Raw genomic sequence first — 22,863 nt, forward strand, 5'->3', positions numbered from 1 at the left:
CAGCCCACCATTCTGTCACAGCTCCCATTGCCAATTCAGTACATGCACACACGTGCATGGAAATAAGCTGCAACACACAGCTTACTGTCTTGGTCCGAGCGGACGATCCCACCCTGCTTGAGTAGCCACATCATGTAACGCCCATGGTTGTACTTCAGTACTACAGGTAGAGGCTGATGCAAACTATTCCAGCTACTAATAGGGCTGTTCTTACAAGCCTGCTGGATGCAAGTTAGGATGAGCACAGCTTCAGCATGCAGATCCAGGAGTTTGACTCAAACTGTGTGGTGTGCAGCATGTGGCAAGAAAACCTGTGATGTATCAGCAAGTGCCAGAACCAGTAATTGAGTTTTCATATTCTGAACTAACCCTGCCTGAGGATTTTAATGCTCTGCAATTACACAACCTTCCCTCTTCTCCCCAGAACCCAGGGACTTGACACGATTTAAATCAAGTTAAAGGAAACACTGCCCAGTATGACCCCAAGCCCCACATAAATTGATAGGGATCGTAATTTAGAACTTGCCACATACAGGCTCAGTGAGTCACAAGATTCCCCCCCACTCATACCCACTGCCAGAGCATGAGATACTATTTCCTCTAACACAGCACTGAGCCTCTCATCAGCGTTATGTCACCAGTTTCTACCACCTACAGTAACATTCTGTTTTGCTATAAGGAAGTAAAAGGAACAAAAGGTGGGCAGCACATCAGAGGGAAATATGCAAATCCACATGCTGCAGATGAAAATCCAGGCAGAGGTTTTCCTGCAACACAGCCCTGATGTCAGACAAAGGCTGACTGATAGAAAAGCCTTAATCTGCTGGAATCCAAAGGAATTCTGACATTAAGGTCAAGGGCAGCACAGTTCTACCTGAAGAACAAGGTGTCAGGAGAAAGGAAGCACGTTCTACAGCTTGCTCCAGCATGAGAGCATTTCTCTTTCACCAGGAATGCCAGTCTTGGCTTTTCCCTGAGCATCTCACCAACCAGTTAGAAATGACTACAAGGAACATGGCTTCCCAGGACAACCGATTGAGCTGCTTGTTTTAGGACTGTTCCAAAATCAGGTTTGGTTTGTCAGAGTGTTTGTTTGAGTGTTTGTTTCTGAAGTGGATTAAGGAAATATTAATATCCTACCTTGAGCTATAGTGTAACTTACACCCACAATGCCAAGATATACACTAGTCTTAACTGCAAGTCACAGAGTTATGAAGAATGGCTGTCTACTGGCGATTTACATGCATTCCATGGGATTATCTTCTTGGCACTGAATGAATTTGTGGATCAAAGTGGTACTTCGCTATCAGCTTTAAAGGAGCACAGGTTTGTCTGCTCTGACAAGTAGCACAGTACAATGGAGGCAGACCTACAGAGTAATGCAATTGGTGCTGAAGGGACAATATTTGCATTACACACAGAGGTCCACTTTCAGGCAAAATCCAGATAGCCCCAAGACCACAGCATCCTTTGGTCACTGGAGTATATTGGATGCAATTCTAGACAATATTGGTATTTCAGTTTCATCCAAAGTGAACCCTGGTTATACACTCCAAGACTGTCCCATGAGGTAAACAAACGTACTTAATCCAAGCTGAAATGTTGATGTAGAAACCCTTGGAGCATTATTTTTCCCCACTGCAAACTCTTCATAAAAATGCAGTCTGCTTCGACTTGGAATGCCAATTCCTGTAAGAAGCAGGAAAAGCGCAGAGCTCAGTGGATTTCTGAACCTCCAGGTTCCCTGGGAGGCAGGGGCTTTGACTTTCAGCACGTTCCTTCCAAGTGACAGAAGCTCTAAGATCAGCTAGCAGGCAAAGGAAACGTGCAAGCAGAGAGACCTGACCAGGTTTGCTTGTAGGAGGTGCCGGTGATTCACAAACACAGAACAAATTCACCAACAAAAATAGGATGCAGTCAATGTTTTTGGATTTGGATATATTTTTCAGCAATACAGTTACTTTGGCAATGCCTTCTCAAAGCAAAAAAGCTGTTCTATGTGATGCTGAAGAAAGGAAGGGCCTCAAGCTATAGCCAAACTTCAGTCCAATGAGGAAAACTGGACACATTCTTCCTGGGGGGAACTGGACCACTGTACCTTCTATGTTTGATTATAATCCAGACAAATCTTCCCAGAGGGAAACTTTTCCTCTTTACTACTCTTTGCTCTGAAGCATTTCTCCTGAGAGCTGTTCAGTGCAAAGCTTTAAGTCAGCTTTCAATTTAAAGGGCTCCCAGTGACAGAACCTGGCGCAGGGCACAGCCACTCCACTTAAACCACTGGCAATTAGTGGCATGGAAAGAGGATATCCTCTGCATGGTGTTAAAAGCCTGTGGGTCTTCCACACTCCCCCTTTTGAGCCACATACAATGCATCTGCTTCAGGAACCCCTGACCTGCCCACATTTACACAGCAATATTGGGCCCTATCATTTATTCTTTCACTTTTATGTATTTCTATAGAGGTGCATAGAGCAATGAAAAATCTCTCCTGCTAGCAGATTTAAGAGTTTTACATTAATAAAGCCTCAGGCTTTTATTGATGTAAGTAGCATTTCCTAACATGCATTTGAACAAAAGAGCTCAGAAACAATGGAAATTAATATTTCAAGTAAAGAAATCTTGCTAGCCATTTAGTTATTTCCCACAGCACACTGTAAAATCTTTTCATAAAGTTAGGAAACACTGCTTTTTATGCCCAACTTGTACAGTGACAGCTGAAATGATTTTAGAGGATTTCAGAGACGAGCTAAGCCAGCAGCAGCTGCCTTTGTATGTAATCAAATGAATGCAACTTTGCAATAAAGGAAAACAGCCTGCACCTCACATTAATGGAGATAGATGTGGCAGTCTGAGCACCTTTAACAACCACCTGGACTCTGGCAAAACCCACTGCACTGTTCCCAGCTTTTCCCTCCAACACACTTTCCTCAGAGATCTCGTTAGCATATGTCTGTTTCCAATACCCATTTGCATTTGTTTTATTTATTGTTTTTTACAGAAACGTTACTGATCAGAAGAGCAAAAAATTGGACTCTGCTGGAACTAAGCTCACTCACCCAAAATATGAGACACCAAGTTGAAGATGGAGCCCAGATCAGGCTGGCCAACAGCTGAACCTACAGTATGCCTTTGGGGGTTCAACCATTCTGCATTTCTCTGATTGACAACTGGGTTATTGTTATTTCCAGCTCTACCCCAGAGCCTTCCCATACTCCAGAAAGCCCTCTGAGTTTAGATTTGATTAGAAGTGGCAGGCTGCCACAAAGCAAACAATGAGAAATCCTTCTGTTAAAAGGTTCTGTAAAAGCTTTACTCTGACATCTGTGAGGGCAAACCCTCCTGCCTGTGGCAAGCTCCATTGGAGCCCATAAGCATTAACAGAAACATGAGTACAGGATCAAGTCACAAGATTCCCATCTGGAAGGTCCTTTAGCATCATGACCAGTGTGCTCTCTTCTTCCAAGAGACTCTCTTCAGTCTTTTACAGTGAGGGTGGTGAGGCACTGGAACAGGCTGCCTAGGGACGTAGTTGATGCCCCATCCCTGAAGACTTTCAAGGCAAGGTTTGGACCAGGTCCTGGGCAACCTGATCTACCTGTGGTGCCCCTGTTCATTGTAGGGGAGTTGGATTGGACAGCCTTTAAAGATCCCTTCCAACTCTAAGGATTCTGTGATAACTTGCTCTAAGGATCACCTCTTCTTTTGCCAGCCCTCAGGCTGTCAGTCACCACCTTCAGTACAGTGCTTTGTCTTCCAGCACTCCCATGGGAGGGCTGTATCAGGGCCTCCCCTTCCGTGGGCAAGAAGAGCACAGGCATATTATGGTCCTGCCATCGTGCCAGGAACAGCCCTTACTAAGATCTCAATCTTAAAGTGGCCTCCAGCTGGAGCTTTCTCCTTGCTTCATATTTATCTCTTTGATGTATTTATAAGCAAACATTTCCCCTCTTGGCCTTTGTTATACTACACTAAGCAAGCCAGCCAACCTCTTCCAGTCTCCTCTCTTAAAATAAGCTCTGTATTCTCCTTACCACACTAGCAGGCTTCCTTTGCACCAGCTTATTTTCAAGCACAGGTCATCAGAACTGCACACACTGGTTCAGAAGAGATCAATTCAGGTCCTTGTTAAGCAGTATCCATGCTCCCAGCTGGATGAAACACACTCGTTCTCTCTCCACTTCCCACCAGTCCCCTTGCAGGAGCCCCACTCCCCACCTTCTTCCCTCCCGTCCCCCACAACATTCTTTCACAAGAATCTTCCCTTTGATTTCTCATTGGAATTCATTCTCTCCTCCAGCTGCACCTGATGCTGTTTGTCTGTTTAAATTTTAACTGGAGTGCTGGAGAAGCACTTTAATGTATATAGCAGAAAGCGCTCTGCAGGGTTTAATTCTGGCACCAGACTATCAGAGCACACTGAACTCAAGTCCTATTTACACGTCATTCTGTTAGCTGAAAGATGTTATGGGTGGTGATGGATGCACTTGCCTGGAAGGCCTTTATAATAAGCAGTGCCTGTTATGCTGGAAATTGGGATAGGAGCATAAATTAAGCTGTCGTGTTGCAATATGTTCAACATACCTACAATAATATATACTTGCTAAGTTGGCTTTTTTATCTGTAACCTTCACATAGCATGAAATTCAGCTCCATGGCTTGTCAGATGCTCCAAAATCTGGGTAATTCCCCCACACACACACTTCCATTTTTCAAAACAATAATACAAAGGATCAGTGCCCTTCAAATCAAGCATAAGAATCAGGACTTCAGATTATACAATCAAGACAGTAAAAACTGCATATATTGTGCAAAGAATTGCTGGGTTAAGCAATTACAGCCTTCTGCCACAACAGAAGCCTTCAAGCTGACCCACTAGGCTTCAGCCATCCCATTAAAAACATGAGTCAAACAATACAAGTCTAGGATGAAAACCCTTAATAAAAATTTGGGATGTGCTGAAAAACACACAGAACTATTTTACGCTTCTCATGAATAACATTTGGCAGCAGTGTATGGCATCCTATCACATGGAGAAAAAAAACACAGCTTGCAATCAACAGCACATATTTACAAGTCTAATTCAGATTTTTTTGTGTGTGTGGCAAGATGCAAGGTCGCTGTGGGAATTTTGTTATGAATGAGGGAAAAAGGCTTCTGAATCTTGAATCAAGTGCCATTTCATTGAAGGAGACTGCTCTTTTCAGGTACCAAGTCCCAGATTGAAGGCGCATTTTTCCCCACTGCAGCAAAGAGCCAGAATCAAATGTTGACTTAAATTAATGCAGCAGAACAGTCAGGAAGGCTGCACTAGTTAAACACTGACATCTACAGTCTTATCTTGGGAAAAAGACTGGAGCGGGATCCACCACCAGCACCCTCTGCAAAGCACTGCCCCTTCCTCACGCTCAGCAGGCAAAATCCACTGTGCAAATTAAGGATTCCACCATGACATCAGACCAGCCAGAATTACTATTCATGATTAACCATGAAAGAATAGAACCTGCAGAACACCACTGCTATCCAAAGGTAGGGAAAAAAAATGCACGACTCAGCGCCAGGTCCATGAGTTGATATTTTCAGTGCCAGCTGAACATCCGTAATTTCAACTGAAGCTTACTCTGTGCTGGCACTCTTACAAGGAGAAACACCTTGCAGTTCCTGCTGTTCCCGATGGGTAGTAGTATTTTATTATACTATTAATTAGGCCAGTAATTATAATGGAAAGGAAAAAAAGTTAATTTGATAACTTACACAGTAGTGAGCCACAGAGTGCCAACAAACAGAACTGGATGACAGCTGTACATTTAATAAGATCTCATACCAGAGAAAGAAAGAAGGAAAGAAATTGCACTCACAGACAGAATGCATATTTAAATTAGATTATAATTAACACTATCCTGGACTTGAATTTACGGTAGGTGAGACTAGAGGCCCAGATCTGCACAAATCCTTCCAAGCCACTCATCTTCTGTTCTGACCACTACAGAACAACCTCTCAAATTAAAATATATATGTATATACATACACACACATCCAGGATATCTGCATGCATACATACATATATCTAATTATCTCCAGGAAAAATAAAACTCTAGGGACAAAGCAGCTGCTGGTGCCAGCTTCTCTAGATGCAGCTGATGCAGTACCTTCGCACTGGATCCTGCTCCTCCATCACACTGCTGGAAGGGTCCTGCACCTCAGATTCACCCCAGCTGAACTCTAGTCAATGACACCATACTGCTGCTCACCCCTGGTTTGCTAACAGCCAAGCCGTCTCTTCATTCATATAATATAAGATTGATTTTGTTAATAAATACCCACTCACACTGAGAGGATGAGCCACATTACTTTTAAGCAGTCAGAGATACACTGTCTTCAAGGGAGCCAAGCTCGCTCTTATGCTCTCAGCAATGTTCCTCTAAAAAGAAAAGTTAACACATGCAGCATGAGACTCCTGCCACAGGCAGAGGGATGCACTCAACGAACAACAGTCACTAACAGAAGAAGGAACAAATATCACACCATATATTAGAGTATTTCCTGTCTGAAAAGGACTAAGCAGTAATTCTGATGTGGAACCCTGACAACATAAGAGATGATGGGACAAGCATGAAGGCCAGGAGAAGAGATGCACGCAGGTGGATGGAGAGAATTGAGTAAGCTGTTTCTGTTATCAACGGCCTCTTACCATGAAGAGCTTAAGCTTTTACATTCTGCTGAATGACAGGTACTCTTCTACAATCAGGTAACATTCACCTCATTAGGGAACACTATTAGAAACCTCTCTCAGAACCTCAACTTCATTGTGTTCCCTCTCATTTGCAGACGTGGTCATTGCCTTAGTTTCCTCTCAGTAGAAGTTAGAAGCGGTAGGCTAGATTTGCCCAACTAAGTCAGCCAGGAAATCCTTCTTCCAGACCCTCTTTATGCCAGTGTCCCAGGCTGCTCTATAATACACCTGTTGCACCCTTGTAATTGTTGACCAGACATAGGATGATTGCTGCTCTCATGGCAATTTGCACCCTTCTTTAGGGCAGGAAGCCACAGTCAAGCAAGCACCAAAAACATCTAGGTGATTCTGTCTGGTGCAAGCTCTTTCCTTCCTCAGAGGTGCTTATCCTTGCAACCTCTGGCAGGGTTTGCTATAATTCATCCAGTTACCCTTTCATTATCCGATGATAGAATTGCATTCACAGATAATTTGCCTGAAAGCTGTCTTCTAAGTTCAGCGACTTCACATTCATGGTTTATGCTTAAAACCAAAGGTCTTCACAGATGTCATCAAGATGATTATACCCTTTCCAATCGTGTATTTTGAGTCCCGTATTACACGAGCTGTACACGAGTGCCATCTTAAACACTGCTCTGGGATTGCTCCTTTCTTCTGCACAGGGGAAGAGGCACACCAGGCCCTCTGAGATCAGAAAGGGACAGACCAGGCTGTTTGTGCCATACTTTAGGATTAATTCAGATCAAAAACAGAGTAGAGTTCAAGTTTCAGCTTGCTTCCAGTCTTCATCTCAATTAAAAAAAAAAAAATAGTTTTTCTTCATGTTTTACTTCGAATATTGCAGACTGGAAAGATGAGAAAAGAAAGATGAGAAAAGGGGAACTGAATTGGGAAATAGAACCTCTAAATTTCCTTGCAACACACTGTGACTTCCCACTCCTGTGCCAGCCCTGACACCCCGCACACACAAATCCTCTCCCACTCAAACAAACCCAGAAGTGGAGAAGCCACTTATGCAAAGACCTTAAGGATCTACAGCTCCTCAGCCTCCCAGTTCTTCCACTCTCAAAGGAGATGCAGGTCTGTTTCCACATATAAAATGCAAAGGTAAAGGATGATGCAAATTGCTGCCTGTAAAATCCAATTATGGCAGCACTGAAGAGCTTTTATGCAAGTCTTCTGGCTCGCAAGGAAATCAGATGAGTGCTTTTAAACCACCAGTTACAGAGTACTTGGGTTGAAAAACAACTGTTTTGTTTATGCATTTAAATTTTAATGTTTGGAACATTCATTCTTCAAAGTCTTATGCTGAGTTCAGTTTATTAAAGTAGCACTGCAACTTGCTTAGAGAAGTAGTTGAAAAACACACTCATTTTTTCTTTTCAGCTGTATTACTACCAAACTGTATCCTGCCATAGAGAAAGCTATTTTTCAGAGTTTCTCCTTGAAAACAAAGATTGGCATTTAAGGCCAGCAGAAAGGAGCACCATCAAATGATGAAAGAAGGGAAAAGTCTTAAGAGCATGTCCCCAGACCAGCTCTTTTGCTCTATCATAACTTCCAAAGAAAATAAATGTATATGTCTCCCTGTTTCTATAGCACTACAATTTACTGAAGGGTGGGGGTGAGGGGGGGGCGACAAATTCACACTTTTGATCCTGATTATACAATGTTGTATTACTCTTGGGAGAAAGTATATACAAAAAGTTTCAAGGAACCATTACAGAGCTTGAATCAGCTCATAGCTAGCAATCCCAAGCCTGTTATTACATCTCCCCTCCCATGTTTTTCCCAACAGCACTCCAAGTCAGCTGTGAAAACACTTGTTCCCACTAATGAAAACAAAGAAAATAAGGATAGGATACAGTGGTTTACCCTGCAGAAAAATGTGGATACTGTCCCTCATCCACTGCCAGGAAAACAACAGGAAAAAGCATTTGGGCTTTTATTGATTGAAGACATTCCCGATAGATTTTAAAGGACAAAAAGCCTCGAGCTCCCTATATTTTACCACAACTCGTGTTTAATTGTCTTTCAATTAGTTGCCAAAAATCGAGGGCTTTCAAGAAGGTCAGTATTCACACAGATTAACACAAGATTGCAGGAGACTTTCCAAACCAAGTTCTCCCAGCATTTTCATAAACTGCAATTGTCTTAATCAACTCTAAAAGCTAAAATAATAATAATAATGCTAGATGGAGGACTATTATTAAGTATTATTTTACTACATTTATTGAAGGCCTTAATACTAAGAGAAAAAAGAATCTCAGGCTGCACTGCCCATCTCCCTCAGGGCTGCCATCCACACTTGTCTATTGGAGCAGGATTGGGACTGGACTATAGCTTTAATTGATTTTGCATTTTCTCTCTCTATTTTTTAACCCCCCCCCCATCTCTGTTAATTGATTTTTCCTTTTAGTCCCTTCTCACCAGAGGTCCTTCCCCTGCCCTGGAATTTTTCAGAGCCCAGCATTGGGCATCCCCAGCAGCACTTAAGGGTACACAATGAACAGGAAACACATCTCCTTGCACAGACCAAACAAATGAGGCTTACTGGGAAAGATCTGCTAGCAGTCTTTTGCATTTCATTTTCAAGTCTGGTATCACTGAACCTCTCAGCACATGAAGAATGAACCGGTTGCTCAGTCTCAACTGGAACAGGAGCAATGGTGCCAGCCCTAACACTGCAGCAATGCAGAAGTTGTTCCTGTACCCCAAAGAAAACGTCCTATTGTCTGAATAGAGAAATACCACAGAAAGCAGAAAAGCGGGGAGAAAGCAACACAACATTAAAACAAGTTTTTAAAATAGCATTTTATCACTTAAAAAAAAAAAAAAAAGGAAATAGCTAAGATGGATGGCACGTAGGATAAGATACCTGGGATACTGCCAGAATACAGGTTATTTGCATCAGCTCTGGATAGGACATACTTGTAACAGATGTGGCAAAAATCATCACCGCCTCTGTGTTAAACACACCATCATGATCTGTCATTAGATGGATAATACTTCCATTAAGACTTGACAGGATATTTTACATCCCACTGTTATTCTAAAGTGTTTATTAGGTACAGAGCTCAACACTCATGAGGGAAAAAAAAAAAAAATCCAGCTTCTCCTGCACACTGTGAAATACTTCATTATTTCAAAGCCAAATATTCCTATTCCTTCTGGAACTCTGGCTGTTATAAACCCAGGGTTCCAGGGATCTGCAACATCCAAGCCCTCCTTCTCTCCCAGCACCCAGCCAGGAGCTGGCTAAGCAGCTAGGCACAACACCATCCACAGCCTGCTCCCAGTCTACGCAAGGGCTGAACGTCACCTGCACCCCTTCTCAAAAAGCAACAGTCATCACCATCATTTTGTTGTCATAAGTCAGAAATAGCCCAGAAAATCATAGGCTTTTTAAGACCCAATACCATAAAAAGCTCATTTTTAATGCATTCACAAGTATCATTAATAATACCTCTATCTCAATTAAAGGTTTAGTTACAGTAAGCTGATGTCATGACAATGGAAACTTACCTGCTAGTTCTTATAAGTATCTCAGAGAGAATGGCAGGCACATCTGGGAGTAATACCCCCTATTGCTATTGTCATCTTGGCTACAAATAACCAAAAGACATCTTTCAGGCTGCATCAATTTTTACATTTCTTAATTGACTGTAAGTGTGAGAGAATAATCCTGGAACACAGAACACTTTCTATGGTCAACTCACCAGCCTTCCTCACCACCTCAGAACTCATTTTGCTCCATCAGTTCATACCTCCTCATTGATGATGATCTTGCTACACACCAGAGGTTTTCCTCTACCTCATCTGCTGAAGAAGTTTTCTGGCACCTTCCTTGGTTTCTCCTCACACCAGGACTTTATACAAAAACCCTATTCAGAACACAGATTAAATCAAAAACAACATTTTATTGCATATGTGTATCAAATCCAATTAAACACCATACAATAATATTTCATGGGGATTATTTTAAGTCTGTGATTTTTGAAATTTGTTACAAGGAAACAGACACACATCCCTAAATTTACCAACTGTTCTTGGAACATGTAATGATTAAGACATACATATATACTCATTTGAAATATGAAGTCTCCACCCCTTATATAAGAGTACATCATTTAATTTACTAAGGGCAATAAAGAAATTCCTCAGAATATATCTACAGAATATATCTACACACTTCCTTCAGTACAGAGGACAGACCACATCAAAAACCCAGACTGAACAACAACTGAATGCCATAGTTCATAAGTTAGAAGCCAGACAGAAGCACAAGGACTGCTAACTCTTCCTTGAAGCCCCATCTACTACTACTTAATTAGCTCATACTCAAGGCTCAGCATGAAATGCCTAATCCTGCTGGCCACTATCAAGAAGGCAGAAGAACAGCAGAAGTATGACATATTTCAGAGGTTATTCATGTGTTTGTGCTTCCACTTAGTTTTTGAGCCATAGCCAGGTTATGTTATGAGCTAGAATCACAGAATCATTAGGGTTGGAAAAGACCTCTCAGATCATCTAGTCTAACCATTCACATACCACCAATACTACCCATTAACGTGTTCCTTAGTACATCTCCACAGTTCTTCAACAATTCCAGGCATGGTGACTCTGCCACCTTCTTCCTCAGTGCTCTTCCAGCCACTCCTCCCCAAGCCTGTAGCACTGCCTGGGGTTGTTGTGACCGAAGAGCAGGACCCAGCATTTGGTCTCATTGAAGCTCATCCCATTGGCCTCAGCCCAGCTCTCCAGCCTGTCCAGATCCCTCTGTAGGGCCTCACTGCCCCCAGGCAGATCCACACTTCCAGCCAACTTGGTGTCATCTGCAAACTTACTGAAGGTGCGCTAAATGCCCTCATCCAGGTCATCAATAAAGATATCAGATTTAAGCTGTGTCATTAACTGTATCATTCAAAAATCTACACGATGCTGTAGCCACTTCAGTGTCTAATACTCCTTTAACAAACCAGTAAAAGTGTTTGGCAGCAGAGCACTTCTTCAGAGTGTCTATAATGCACAGTACATATCAATTTCTCTGATAAGTCCAGTGTACACTCTCTCATCATTCTCAGACCACTAATAAATACATTTGTTAGATATATACTGAATGAATTACAACAATCAGGAAACAAAACCCAAGAGAACAAAGAGATAAGAAATCTACTTCCGGATCTCATAAGATAACCAATGAGACATTAATCCCTCACTCTCCCCTGGCAGAAATACAGTTGCATTTAGATAATAGATTTCATTTGTCAGATTTTTTTTTTTTTTTTAAAGAATAACAACTCAAAGCTCTACTGCTTTTAAAGAGTCATAGCAACAAACTTGATCAATGCCAACTTCAGCATTTGGGCTGTGCTATCACAAGGTTGGAATCATCCTTGAGAGACTTTTTGGCCTTTATAATTCTTAACATTAATACATCATATAAGTATTTTTACATCCAAAGGTACTCCCAGTTCCTTTATTACTCCTATAGCTCCAGTGCTAAGAAGGATGATGGGATCATAAGGAATCCCTTCAACAGAAACGGGTTGTGGTCTTGGTTGCTTTAATGTCTCAGACCTTGGAGTTTCTGTTCAGAAGCATTCCCTCAGCAACGCAGTGTTGGGTTCCTTTTTTTTTTTTCCCCTGACATTACATTTCATAATCCAGAGCTTCAAACACTTCTTTGCAAAGCAGATGGCCCACTTTATTCAAACCGCCCATCCACCACAGATGCTGCCCACAAGGAAAGCAGGAGCCTTGGGCTGTGTTGCCCCAGGATCTGCAGCTCAGCTGCCATCTCCTTATCATCAAACTGGGACATCCTAGCATACAAGGGAAAGAGCAGAGCAGAATGGTGAATGGTCATCATTTGGACATCGGAGGTACCATTCCATGAAGCAAACCACAGACTGTACTCTGAAGAAAGCATGTAAAATAAATTCACTTTTTTTGGCAAAGAAAGTGTTTCCAAAAAAGAATCAAGCTTGTATGCTCTAAGAAACATATATGGTCAGTTTAAGATTAAGAGGACACAAAATTAGAATGGCAGATACTGAAGGAAAGAGCAGAGGGTAAGCTGCTATCTGAAGGCACCAATTCCTACCCCTCCCTATCCAAATGAATGCACCTCACATCAGGACCCTCCACAGAACCCTCAGGCTCTGTTGCTCCTTCAGATGAGCATCCCATCCCCCCTTGCCTTGCACACAGCCCACCCCAGCTGCTCCTTTCTTCTCACTGCCTTCCCCAGGAGGAAAGCAGTAGCTCTGCACTTTCCAGGTGTATATCATTTACCTGTGTCTGTGATCCATGCACTGAAGCAGTAAGAAGTTAAGGGGGAAAAAAAAAAAAAAAAAGATGCAGAAAACTCTCAAGGCGTATTTAGAAGGATAAGAAAAACTGCTACCATAAATAATATAGGATCCAGGGGAGTCAGCTTTAGAAACCACTACACTCTAAGCAAGTTTCCAGATGTACAAGGAGGCCAAGCAATTATGTTCAATTCTTGACTGATTTAATTGGTGCGCACAGCAAACCCACAAGACAAACTACAGGCAAAGTTATAATTGCCCTGATTACAAAGTGCTACAAGAAGCTTTCAACAAAATAACATGCAGCACTTCTTTATTTATATCTGACACACTGAAGAACATCACGGACAATCCATTTTTAAAGCCTCCTCTAAAGAAGCTATTATCAGAAGCAAAGAATAATAAAAACAGGAGGTGGGGGAAAAAAGTGATGGAGTCACTACCTTGATGTATAACCCGTCTGCTTTAATGCCTCCACTTTGTTTTGTTTATGAACACTTAGCTTTAAAAAAAATGCCCTGCAGTTTAATGACAAAAATAGCAATTTATGATGTAATTCCTTGATGCCATAATGTAGCAAGTGAGGATCTTATTTGTTTCTTGAGAGAGAAAATATTGTTTTCTCTCACTAACTAGGCTCACAAAGCAGGGTTTGCAGCACAGCCATTATCCCTCTGCTCGAGCTGAGATTTCTCCACTATTGCTGACATAAGTGTCAACTTAATCAATAGGCTGCACCACACTGCCACAGCTTTCCCCACACCTCTATTTTACCTGGCTCTTCAACAGTTAGAGAAGATGGGAGAGGAAGCAGCCTAAACAACGTAACGCTAACACCACAGAAAGCATCCCCCCCAGGCCTGCAAAGAGGCAGCTCTCCGCCCGCCGTCCCTCACACAGGTATGCAAAGGGGAGGAGGGCAGGACAGCCATGCTTCCACTCTGCCTTTGCTGGAAGCATGTGTGGTTAGGAGAGAACGTGATCCCTTGCAGCAGGGGTTGGTGTCCTCCAGCTCAAGAAATCTAACCATTGAGATGTGCATCTGTACTCCCTTACCAACATGCTTCCTGCTTGCCAGCTCTAAGAACCAGTCTTCTCCCACCGCTTCATGCCTTACTAACACAGCCAGCTGCTGCTCTCACCCATAGCTTTTTCCAGAGATACCCGTATTGAATCTTGAGTTTTAACTGCTGAATGCGCAGTCTGGCCGATTTAATCTCTCTTCATTAAATGTAACTGCTTGTATTGCTTTGACAGACCAACCAGGGTGATACAGCCTGGTACATGTATCCTTTCAAACCAGAAGAGAGCTGAATGAAACCTGGCTCAATAGGCAAATTCTGACAACAACAGCAAGGCTGAGCTGCACATCCCAGTTTCGCAGATGGAGGCAGGCACCCAACAGAACACAGGAAGCCAGGCTGAAAACCATGCACTGAAAACCATGCTTCATGCACTGCTCGTGTCATCTAGACAAAGAAGGTTGGCCCAAGGATGATCTCCCTAAATGCACTTGGGGCCTGGGCAGCTCTGAGCAGGTCATTCCAAAGCCAGAGGAAACATACACAAGTGTTTATGAACTTCCCATCTGGGAAGTGGTCTGCAGAATAGCAGAACAGCCCATTAGGATGAAAAAAACCTTTGTGTGTATACATTTTTTTTCCCCCCCAAAGACCAAACCAGAGCCTCTATTGACACAAATCTGACACAGTTATTCAGCATAAATATGGTCCAGCAGATTCGTTGCCTCAAAGATTGAAATAATCTGAGAAGACACCTGCAGATTCAAAGCTTATCACAGCATCCTTGGAAACCAGTGTAGTTATGGTGAATGGCTGTGAAAGGCTGTGAAAGCTACAAATGACAATAACACATTTTTAATAAAATTGCTGTTTTAAATCATCTGCTTTTAACATCTATTTTGCAAACCTGTGAGGAAACCAAAAGCCATTTTGTGGCAGCCTCCTCATTTTTATATATTATGAAGAATCTCAAAGATCACTCCAGCTATAAATACATGTTACAAATGGAGTTTGGTATGGAAGACAATAGCTATAAAATAATGCCTGGGGGAATGAAAAATTTACTGAGGCTTTGATATAATACTGACAGCCAGAGGCCGAGTGCATTATTTCAGAATCAAGGTAACTTTTCTGTCCCAAGGACAATATTTTACACTACTATTGCTTGAAAAAACAACCAATATTTATTTTTATTACACTTGTCTGCATTTTCTCCCACACCCACATATTGAAATTGCTATAAATCCTGTTTGCTCAGGGCAACGTTACCCATTTCATTTATTTGGGTAACATGCTTCTGAGCACATGCTATTTTTCCTGACGTTATTTCCTGATTTTCCAGAAAGCCATGCATATCAGGTTGTTTTAGCCAGTTAGGAGTCAGGGGAAGACAGCAGGAGCTTCTGAAACAGCTGTACCAAACTCAATCTTTCCCCCACCCCACATAACCTAACAGCAGCACCGTATCAAGAACCAGCACATCTCTCAGCCACAGCTGCACATTCTGCAGGTGGCATGGATCCAAAGTGCCAGCTGCAACCAGGCTGCTATGCAGCACATACAGGGCACAAATGAGAGTTCTTGTCTTTCAGGAGACACCGAAGGGCAAAAGAAAGATAACACTTAGCATGGCACCAGAGCACTGCTGTGATTGCCCAAAAGCCAGGGCACAGAGCCACTAGAAGCAGCTTGCTGAGTGCATCAGCAGGAAGCTTTTCAGGTGCATGCACAGCACCCCAGCTGAGCCAGCACTGCAAAGCTGCACTCTGAGCCCTGTTAGATAGATTCTCATAAGCAGGAGTCATTCAGACAAGCAGGGTCAGCACAGCAGCACAGCCAGAAAAGCAGGGAACACCCCAGCACTCGCACCAGCAGGACACCAGCACACCACTCCTTCCACTCCTAGGTTTGGGCTCCACCTAGCTCTCCTCCTCAGGCCTCTCAGTCCAGAAGCACAGACCCAGAGTGCTTCCCTGTTCTCCTGCAATTCAGCAACTGCAGCACAGAATCTCACAGCTCTGAGCATTTAACATTAAGATCTATTTCCTCAGTTTCCCTTGTGCTGATGCTGAAGGACACAGAATGGCAGGGGTTGGAAAGGACTTCAAGAGATCATCAAGTCCAACTCGAGGGAGTTGGCAGATGTGGTTGCCATCATCCATCATCCTTCAACAGTCCTGGCTAACCAGAAATGTCCCATCAGACTGGAGACTGGCAAATGTGACACCCATCTTCAGAAAGGGCTGGAAAGAAGATCCCAGCAGCTACAGACCTATCAGTCTCACCTCCGTGCCAGGGAAGCTTATGGAACGGATAATCTCAGGAGCCATCATGGACCAATTAAAGGTCAACCAGAGGATTAGGCCCAGTCAGCATGGGTTTATGAATGGTAGAACCTGCTTGACAAACCTGATTTCACTCTATGATAAGGTGCCCCATTTAGTGACTGTTGTGTGGTCTACTCAGACTTCAGTAAAGCCTCTGACACTGTCCCCACAACACCCTCGTGGAGATGCTGGCTGCCCATGGTCTGGATGGGCATCGCTCTGCTGGTGAAACATGGCTGGATGGCCGGGCCCAAAGAGTTGTGGTCAGTGGAGTTAAATCAGCTGGCGGCCGGTCACGAGCGGTGTGCCCCAGGGCTCAGCACTGGGGCTGCTCCTATTTAACATCTTCATTAGTGATCTTGATGAGGGGATTGAATGCATCCTCGGAAAGTCTGCAGACAACACCAAGTTGGAAAGGAGTGTTGATCTGCCTGAGGGGAGAAAGGCACTACAGAGGGACCTGGATAGACTGGATCAATGGGCTGAGACTAACTGTGTGAGTTTCAATAGGGCCAAGCGTCGGGCCCTGCATTTTGGTCACAACAACCCCAGGCAGCCCTACAGGCTTGGGGAGGCTAGTTTATCATGCTGTTAGCTTTAAGACAAAACAAATCCTGTTAGTCCTTGAGAACCACAGCTCCTTCAGATATCTCTGAAGAGCCCTTTGCCTCAGAAAAGTGCTTTAGAAAATCATACATGATCTTTCAAAGGCAACAGCAATACAAGTCAAAGACCAGAGACTCGCAAATTAAATACTCAGAATAGAAGCAAGCAGAAGAAGCCTACAATATATGTGGAGGACACATACTAGGCCATAGAATGGTTCCTACTGCATCAACATCTGCGTAGCAGCTTGGGCTCAGAACCATCACAGCATCTTTGCTCCTGACACAGCACAGAGTGCTGCCTATTGTATGTGTGCCTTTCCTATTTTCACCACTGACATTGTAATGCCTGCATGACCAGGCAGAAATCATAGCAGCCCCCATAACTCACACCAAAACAGTTCAACTTTAATTCAGGCTGAAAACTCCACCATGTGCTTGATGCATGCAATGCCACTACAGCCAATAAAACAAACTGGGACAAGGAAGATTGATTGCTTTGTTTGATCAAATTATAAAAATAGCATCTGAAGGGACCATAGGATGCAATATCTAGACTTTTGTCAAGCATCCATGACAATGCCTCACAAAAGTCATTAAGATGTTTGAATGAGATTGGCTCAGACAGAAGCACTGTCAGATTATTAAGCAAGTGGAAATCATAAACAGAATGATGCCGGGCAGCAGTATTTTTGAACAGGAAAACTGTGTGCTTCTACAGAGATTAACATTAGACTCCATTTACAAATTTTCCTGGGAAAGCAAAAAAGTAGCACATTAAATTTGTGCATAGTAATTGCATAAAACAAAGAGAAGCCAGTTGAAACTGAATATAAGGATGGAGTACAGCTCTGCCAAAAAGGACTTGGAGACACTCAATAGCAGGCTGGACCAGGTTCTGAGCATCTGATTGATCTGTGGGTGACCCTGTTCACTGCAGCAATATTGGACTCGATGACCTCTAAAGGTCCCTTCCAACACTAAGGATTCTATGAAAGTATGACCATGAAAGCACCTGCAGTGCAACATACTTATTAAAACTATGGTTGCATGGATTTGGAAGCCTCATGGTATCAAAAACAGTGGAAAAATAGTAGAACCAGAAGAGCTGCCTTGCCAACTGTTTTCTTCTCAGCAGAGTGTATAAGATCACAGGGGACATTACAGGTGTTTATGAAATGAATCATCATTTGTTAAGTGATGGCTGTCTGAAGACTAGACAGCTTTTAAAGCCAGAAGGGTTCAAAGGAGGCTACCTGTGTCACTATGTCCTGGAAGGCTTTCTTCATTCATTAGAGAGCGATTTACCCTGAACAGTAAGGAAGATGGAATGCCATAAAAACTGACACAATCACAAGCAAGAAATACGGTCCTCCTCTCAGGCAGGGAGACAAGACAATGGATTTGAGTCTCCTGATCTGTAAACACTCCCTCTTCTCTTGCACTGGAGTAATCAGGAAGTCAGACTCCATAACACAACATTACACCATACTCAGGCTGACTTAACTGCTCCCTAATTCACCTTCCATCAAGCCCATTACCAAAATACACAATTCTTCCCTTCACTCCTGTCTGTTCTAAATGCACCTTGCATCTCATACTTACCTGAGGAATCTTCATTAACTACCTGTTATGTTTTGCATGGTCAATCTCACAGCTGATTAAGTTTCTAGATAAAAGACATTAAACATCAGGTCCTAATTCCCTTCATCAGCTATAGGAACACAGCTCACACTAGAAAGCAAATTTAAAAAAAAAAAAAAGCCTTATAGTTAATCCTCAGTAGCACCTGCAACTTCTTGGATGTACAAATTAAAGAGATTCCTGCTGTAATGTAAGGGTCCAAGCACACCAAGGTGCTCTGTAACATCTCACTGTCGGGGTTCAGCTGCTTAAAGTCAGCTCTGACCTAACAGCAATGAGTGGGGATCCAGCTATTGGGAACAGCCACAGGAACAATGAGCTGGAAGGTCTTAGCCATGGCCTCTCCCCTTGTTTCAGGCGTCTGTAAGCTGAGGGTGGTCATTACCCTCCTGGCTCATGGTCACCTGTGATTCCCAGCTCACTTTCTCTTGCAGAGCACCCTGCCCTTGCCACTCCCCAACATCAACTTGTTTCCTTTACTTGTTATCAGGAGAAGGGCATCTGGTATTCAAAGTCACAGTTCATACTAATAGGATTTAAGCAACCTCTGCTCACTTGTAATTAAAGTCCATTATCGCTAATACAAGCAATCCCCAAAGCCAGTGTTCTATAGCCTACACTGCCCCTGGGGCCATCATTAGCAGCTGAACTCAGGAAGGAGACAATCAAAGCAATGAGTCAAAACAGTGAGTGGTACAGTGGACATTCCCTTAACATTCTGGGCACACTGCCTGCCTCATAGCTGTCCAGCATACCCTGATTCCCTGGTGTGGAGCACATAGCAAAGCAACAGCCTGGCAGCATCCCATGTTTTCTGTGTCTTGGGGTGAGAAGTGCTGCTCCTGAAATACAAGCCATGCAACCCAAGGAACAGCCTTTCAGCGCAGCACAACTGAGCTCCAGAGGCTGCGCTTGGAAACACAAGCCACAAATCATAACTAACATAAGTGGCACATGTTCTTTTTTGAAATGGAGAGGGGATAGAAAAAACCTCACCCAAAAGAGGAAATGCATCCAGGCACACTGTTCAAAACACAGTAAAACATGCATGGCATCAACTACTTCTACCCTAATCCTATCAGCACAGTATGACTAGTTTAAGTAAAAACCCCTAACGTTGTCATCAACTCCACCAAGTTCAACGCACCATTAGTAACAAGCCTCAGAGATCAGTAATGGAGTCAGTGCTGCTTGATGTCTTTTAACATCTAGAATGACATTCTCAGCAGCTTGGCAAACAACAAGTTGAGGGGAATGCCCAACCCTCCAGCGAGCAGCAGTGCTGTGCCTGCTGAGAACCCCACTGGTACGTATCAGCAGGCTGAGGACATGAATCAAGGCAAACATCACAAAGTTCAGGAAATGCTGAATCTTGCATCTGGAATGAAATAACCTCAGGCAGCAACACAGGTGTGCACAGATCTGGGGATCCTAACAGACAGGGTCAACAGCAACACGCCCAATGAGCAAAGGAGGACAAAACACACTGGGCTGAATCAGCACAAGTGCAGAGGAGCAAATTCACCCCGTCACTTGTGAACACAGAATTTCTAGTTCTCAGCTTCTCACATTCAGTCCAGGTGTGCTGGATTCAATCAAGCACGAGGGTGTCAGCATAGCTGGTGACCTGGAGCATATGCAAGCATAAGAAAAGCTTAAAACTGAGCCCCTGGGAGAAACTAACCCACACTGGCTCTCCTTGACTGCATTTGTTATGACAACACCTGTTGAGCTCAGTAGCCACTTTCAAGACCTACACAAAGCAGGCCAAGTTCTTCTCAAAAATAGGTATAAGACTTAGGTCAGCTGTTTTGTAACTTGAAAATAATAAAGCTACCAATGTCCAGAGCAAGCAATTATTTAACTAAAAGTGTGTTTTCCCCCCTGCATTATGGTGTCATGAATGCTCTGTCTGGCCATGGAGTTTGCAAGCAGACTGATTTTCAGCCTTCCACCCTTTTGCCTATGCTAGTTCATTCCGCTGGAATAAGTTGCTGCCTGTAGATGCACTGAATCTGCAGGAATTTAGGAATAAGGAATCTTTCCTTTTGGTAATAGTGTTAGAAAAGAGCCAAAAAATCCAAAACATTAATTTTAGCTATAGTGTAACAAGTAAGGAAGGAATAAACAAATTATAATTGGTTAAATTATTGATGGTTCACATTTAGGAACTTTCTAGTTCAGCAGATGCTTTCCTCCTCTAGCTATTTGTGATAGCATGGATGGAGCAGAAGCAGAGGGTGATACATCTGCAGCTGAGTTCTGATTGCAGTTCTGCAGCCATCCAGTACTCTGCTGAGATCAGAAAGTTGTTGATCCTGACAGCAAACAGCTATTACAGGTTCAGCAGGAACCACCTGTTTTAAAACCTTGCTTTAAGGAGGTGCATAATCAATGGATATCGAGATGTTACAATATAATCAAGAGAGTTAGGCAAAGTGAACAATGATAACAAAAGAGAAAAAAATGGGAGGCTTACCCTTCAGCTGGGCTCACCACAAAACACCAATAGAGGCGATCTCCAGAAGAGATCCTTCCCCACTGGTAGCCAGCTCTTAAATAGGTCTAGGAATTGCCTTCACCTGTGCTCCTCTGGCTGACTCATGGCTCGCCTCAATCAGAGGTTCAGGCCGTGACTCAGCAGCTCCCATACAGGAGACTTTCAGCTTATTAACACAATACCTGCTTTCAAAGTAAGCACACAAGGCTCTTGGCTTATGAAGTATGTAGCAACATCATATATATGAAGAGCCCAGGAAAATAACATCAAGGGAACTGCAAAGCATTTTCTGGTTAGTTGGCATTTTGCTTTATAAGTCACTGTGATATTAATGATTCTATTAAAGCAAGCAAGAACTAGAAAAACACTTAGGTAATTTATTCAATATGATGGACTACTCCTTAAGGAGGCAGTTTTAGTAAGAAGTACTATAAACTTCCCTTTTGGTAGAAAACACCACATTTTTCAGAACACTAGAATTTAGGCTGTTACAAGGGAAAATAAAGGGGGGCATGGCTGTCTAGTAGCATTTTACACTCATTACATTCATTCAGAATACACCTCAGTACTGTGAAGCAAAAGCTACAGTAGCGAAACACCTCAGCAGAGTTCTGCAGCTCCCTATGTTTTAGTTGTTGAGCCCCACAGAGGAGCACATGGCATCTGAATTACACTCCCAGGGTCCCTCTGTGCCATACAGATCTTGCCATATGCTGCAGCCCCTGAGCCACAAAGGTCCATTCACCAAACAAGGAGCCCTGCAGAAGCTCCTACAGGAACGTAATTCAGTTGTAGTGAGGCACGTTAAGACCAGTTGTCACTGCTTAGTATGGAGCCCAGCAGTAAAATAATACCAGCAATCCCTCCTATGGTGATCTCTCCCTGTGGTTTATGAGTTATCTGTGATATTCACGACTACCTGCTGTTACCTCACTCCAGCAGCCATTAATAGTAAGGCCCAAGAACACAACAGGAACCTCTTAAGGCTGTCACTAGGAAACACACAGAACACAGGCTCCTCTGAAGTGCGTTTTCTCTTGACTACAAAGATGGAGACCTTCCCACATACCTTGAAAAGTCTCCTAGGCTTCCTAAGCCAAGAAGAAAAACGATTCTCCAAATGAACACCCCTGTTTTGCACACACTTCTTTCCTCTCACTTCATGCTAAGCAGTACTTTTCCACTGGCTATCTCTGCTACAATACACAGGCATACTAGCAAAGAACACCTGCACTGCAGCCCTTCCCCACCAGCCTCCAAAACAGTATTTTACTGGAGAATTCCCCATTCCTTCCTTCTCTCTATGCCCAAACTCCAGCATCAGAACATCACATTCACTCTTTCCTACCTCAATAGCCAGCTGCTCCCCACTCCCAGAAGCAGAAAGTTTGGCAGGCAGAACACTCACCTCAAAGACTGGCAAGGATCTCCAGAAACAAAGAAAGAAAAGGCAGAAATAAAAACCTATGGGGAAGCAGACAGGCCCATCACAAGGCAAGACCAGCCATGCTGCAGCCTCAGCTGGAAACTAACACAGCTAGCACAGGTGTCCTTTATATATCTCTGAGCCCAAACAGCAGAACTTAAGGCACCTGTGGCACTTCAATAACAAAAAATAAATACACCTGTCTACAGGGGGTTAACAGACTTGCAAGGATTTTTGAATTTGGACTTGTTAGTCCCAATGTATCTGTCCTCTTGAGGATTTAAGCCCAAGA

The 22,863-nt window shown here is 43.2% G+C and overlaps 1 long non-coding RNA gene across 2 annotated transcripts; it reads right to left on the minus strand.

The window, feature by feature from the left end:
* Positions 1–1,131: 1,131 nt before the first annotated feature.
* LOC122183066 lies at positions 1,132–22,653 on the minus strand. 2 transcript variants are annotated; one of them, XR_006180079.1, is made up of 3 exons: positions 22,554–22,653; positions 10,501–10,617; positions 1,132–1,689 (listed from the first exon to the last, which is right to left on the minus strand). It is a non-coding gene; the product is annotated as an uncharacterized LOC122183066 (long non-coding RNA). The 2 variants fall into 2 exon arrangements; XR_006180078.1 differs by lacking the exon at positions 1,132–1,689 and adding an exon at positions 9,646–9,721.
* Positions 22,654–22,863: the final 210 nt, after the last annotated feature.

The sequence above is a fragment of the Lagopus leucura genome, unplaced genomic scaffold (genome assembly GCF_019238085.1).
Source record: "Lagopus leucura isolate 7727_CA_CO unplaced genomic scaffold, USGS_WTPT01 Super-Scaffold_100016, whole genome shotgun sequence".
NCBI lineage: Eukaryota > Metazoa > Chordata > Aves > Galliformes > Phasianidae > Lagopus > Lagopus leucura.